The sequence below is a fragment of the Neomonachus schauinslandi genome, chromosome 3 (assembly GCF_002201575.2).
Source record: "Neomonachus schauinslandi chromosome 3, ASM220157v2, whole genome shotgun sequence".
Classification (NCBI taxonomy): Eukaryota; Metazoa; Chordata; class Mammalia; order Carnivora; family Phocidae; genus Neomonachus; species Neomonachus schauinslandi.
This window is the reverse complement of record NC_058405.1, coordinates 74,733,039-74,737,789: the sequence shown is the minus strand read 5'-3', so window position 1 is coordinate 74,737,789 and position 4,751 is coordinate 74,733,039.

The following is a 4,751-nucleotide window of genomic DNA, read 5'->3' as shown; positions in this document are numbered from 1 at the left end:
TAGGCAACAACTGTTTTAGTTTGTTTACAGATTCACCTATTCTGGTTATTTTATATAAGTGGGATCACAAGTCACAGGTGTGGCCTTTTCTGTTTGGCTTCTTTCACTTACCTTGGTGTTTTAAAAGTTAATCCATTTTGTAACATCTGTCAGTATTTCATTTCTTTTTATGGTCTAGTAGCTTTTTGCCATACTTCTTGGGATTTGTAAATACACCATTATCTGAAAATAAAGACAATTGCACTTTTTTCTTTCAATCTGTATTTTTCTTCCCCCTCCTATTGCACTGGCTAGAACATCCAGAACAATGTTGCTTAGAAGTTGTGAGATCAGACATTTCTGTTTTGTAGCTGATCCTAGGGGAAAAGAGTTCAGCCTTTTTCTATTCAATGTTAGCTGTGGGGTTTTTATAGATTTTTTAAATCAGTTTGAGAAGTTTTTTCTTTTCTTTGTTTCTTTAAAGTTTTGGGGGGTCATGAATGTTGTTGAATTTTGTGAAAAGACTTTTCTGCATTTTTAGAGATGTTCATATGCTTTTTCTCCTTGAGTCTGTTAAAATGATGAACTAGAGTGATGATTTTCAACTTTGCCTTCCTGAATTAAATTTCAGTTGCTCATGATGTATTTTACTTTCTATATTTTGCTGAATTTAATATTTTGTCAGGGACTTTTGTATTTATTTATTTATTTATTTATTAAGATTTTATTTATTTATTTGAGAGAGAGAATGAGATAGAGCATGAGAAGGGGGAGGGTCAGAGGGAGAAGCAGACTCCCCGCCGAGCAGGGAGCCCGATGCGGGACTCGATCCTGGGACTCCAGGATCATGACCTGAGCTGAAGGCAGTGGCTTAACCAACTGAGCCACCCAGGCGCCCCGGACTTTTGTATTTATAATTCTGAAGGATATTAGCCTATAGTTTTATTATAATGTCTTTGCTTTGAGCATCAGGAAAATACTGTTTTCATAAAATAAGTTGGGAAGTGTTCCTTTCTCTTTTATTTTTACTTTTATTTTTTTTTTTTTACAAGATCCTATTTATTTATTTAAGAGAGAGAGAGAGTTTGAGGGAGAAAGAGCATGAGCAGTGGGGAGGGGCAGAGAGAGAGAGAGGGAGAGGGACAAGCAGACTCCTCCCTGAGCAAGGAGCCTGACATGGGGATCCATCCCAGGATCCTGAGATCGTGACCTGAGCCGAAGGCAGATGCTTAACCAACTGAGCCACCCAGGTACCCCCACTCTTTTATTTTTAGAAAGGGTTTGTGTAGAATTGATATTTATTCCTTAAATATTTTATATATTTCATCAATAAAACTACTTGAACCTAGAATTCTCTCTAGGGGAAGGTTTCAAACTATAAATTCAATTTCAAGTTATTTAACAGATAAAAGATTTTTTAGATTAAGATTTTTATTTCTTTTGTGCAAATTTTGGTAATGTTTTATTCAAGGAATTTATCAATTTTACCTAGGTTTTTGGATTTACCAGCTTAACATTGTTAATATTTCTTTATTATCATTATAAAGTTTGTAGGATCTGTACTGATGTCCCCTCTTTCATTTCTGATATTGATAATCAGTGTCTTCACTTTTTTTCTTAGTCAAACTAGACATTTATTAATTTCATTGATGTTTTCAATGATCTAGGTTTTTTGTTTATTTTTTCTATTGCTGTGTTGTGCCAGTTCCAGCCTGTTGATATTGATGCTATCAGCTAGGAATGCCTGAGGCACTTGCCTGTATTACCCACAGTGAACCCCCACAGACATTTCCCCAACCCAGGCAAATGTTGTGGTTGGATCAGCCCTTGTGGTTCTTATTGTGATTGTCGGATGCAAAACAGCAAAAACCATCAGGGAACTTTGAGGAACAAGATTTATTACTCACAAGTCCTGGAGAGTACACAGTATCACCAAGGGCCACACACTGAGGTCACGTGTAAAGAGAGAGAGAGAGAGAAAGGATCTGAGGTTCTGCCTTTATTAGGGTTGAGGGTGGCATGTCTAGGTTTTGAGGGTTCAATCTTTATTGGCTAATTTAAAACATAAAAGGAATTAGAGCACAGGAAGTGAGAAGTGGAGTCACTCAAGTAGTTAGTTGTATAGGTTATCTGGGCTTTCTGAAAAAGGGAATTTCATGCATGGGGAAAACCTAATTCTTTATCTGGTTGTTTTGCTAGTAGCTGACAATATGTTTACTCAAGATGAACATCTTTTGAAATGGATGCCTTTTCAATCTAAAGCTTAATGTGTTAGGTACTTATATTACATTTTTCCATTTTCTATTTTAACGAACTTCTAATCAACTTTAATTTGCTCTTTTTTTTCCTGGGAAGCTTCATTCATGATTTTAGGCTTCTTATCTCACGTATCATTTATATTTACAGCTATAAATTTCCTTCTAAGCACCACTTAGCTGCATCCCACAAAATTTTGATATGTTGTCTTTTCACAATCATGCTATTAAAAATTTTTTTTTTCTTATTTAACTCATCAGTTAGTAATATGAATGTGTATTTAACCTCCAAATATCTAGGGGATTACAGCTAGCTTATCTGTCTTTCAAGTGAGATTGGTAATTTAATACCAGAGAAGATATTCTATATAATTTCAAGCTTTTAAATTTATTGAGGCTTATTTTACAACTCAGCATATATTTTATATTGGTGAATATTCCATGCGCACTTGAAAAGAGTCTGTATTTTGTTGGTGTGACTAGTATTCTATAAATTTCAATTAGATCAACTTTAACTGGTAGTGTTGTTCAAATCCTCTATATCTTTACTTTCTACTTATTTTATAATAAGAGGAGTGCTGAAGTCTCCAGTTATAACTGTGCATTTGTCTATTTCTCCTTTCAGTTTTATCAATTTTTGCTTTATGTATTTGGAGACTTGTAATTATGTGCATATACACTTAGAATTGCTAATTTTCTTGATAAATTGACCCTTTTATCCTTATGACATGTACCTTATCTCTATTAGTGTTAATCAACCTTAACTCTAAATTTTCTGATGTTAATGTAGGCAGCCTACCTTTTCTATTATTAGTGTTTCCATGGTTTAGCTGTGTTTCTATCCTTTTAAACTACTAATATACATATTTCTTGTGGTAAAAAATCCCACATAACATTAAATTTACCCTTTTTTTTTTTTTGAGAGAGAAAGAGTACGAGTGGGACAGGGGGGAGAGGGGGTGCAGAGAGAGAGGGAGAGAGAGAATCCCAAGCAGACTTCATGTTCAGCATGGAGCCCAATGCAGAACTCGATGTCATGACTCCGAGATCATGACCTGAGGCAAAAATTAGGAGTCAGACACTCAATCAACTGAACACCCAGCCACCCCAAATTTACCATTTTTAAGTGTACAGTTCAGAACTGTTAAGTGTATTCACATTGTGCAACAAATCTCTAGAAGTTTTTCATCTTATGTATTTATATTCAAAGTGCATTTCTTGCCAACACCATATTGTTGGATCTTGCTTCTTGGTTGAGTCTGACAATCTCTGACTTTTATTTGGAGTATTTAAACCATTTATATTTAATGTAATTATAAATATAGTTGGGTTTAAATCTACCAGCTTTCTATTTATTTTTTATTCTTTTTATTTTCTATTTCGTCCCACTTTTCTTGTGCCTTTTTTTTTAATTCAAATTAGTTAACATATAGTGAAGTATTGGTTTCAGGAGTAAAATTTAGTGATTCATCATTTATAATATATAACACCAGTGCTCATCCTAACAAGTGCCCTCCTTAATGCCCATCCCCCACCCAGCCCATCATCCACCCACCTCCCCTCCAGCAACCCTCGGTTTATTCTCTGTATTTAAGAGTCTCTTATGGTTTGCCTCCCTCTCTGTTAATTATTTTTGGTATTCTATTTTTATCCCATAAACTGGTTTATTAGAGATACCATTTTATTTAAGTTTTTAGCGGTTGTGTACAATTTATAGTATACCTCTTTAATGTACCACAGACTACATTTAAATAATAGTAAGTCATATATAATGTAAAAACTGTATAATTCTTTCCTTCCCTCCTTTCCTTTGTGCTACTGTGGACATATATTTTATTCTACATATATTATAAACCCTGCAATACATTGTTACTAATTTTGCATTAATAGAAACATTTTTATTTATTTATTTTTAAGATTTTATTTATTTATTTGACAGAGCACAAGCAGGAGGACCAGCAGAGGGAGAGGAGAAAGCAGGCTCTCTGCTGAGCAGGGAGCCCGATGTGGGGCTCGATACCAGGACCCTGGGATTATGACCTGAGCTGAAGGCAGACACTTAATGACTGAGCCACCCAGACGCCCCCAGAAACATTTTTAAATTAGAAAAAAAAGTTCTTTTATATTTCTCCAAGAATTACCATTTTTGAAATTTTTGTAGACCAGATTTTCCACCTCCTCATGTTCTTTCTGCCTAAACAACTTCCTTTAAATATCTTCTTTTAGTTCAAGATTGTTAGTGGTAAACTGTTGCAATATTTGTCTGAAAAATGCCTTATCTTCCCCTTTCATCTTGGAGGATATTTTCATTAGCTATAGACTTCAGGTTGGCAATATATATTTTTTTTCAACAAATTTCCTTTTGGCTTTTCTGAGAAATTAGTGGTCATTTTCAATTTGCTTTTTCTTAACTTTATTGTGTTTGTGTGTGTGTATGTGTTTACCTTCTGGCTAATTTTAAGATTTGTTTCCTGATCCTTGATTTTCAGCAAATTGATTATGCTGTGTGTGTGTGTG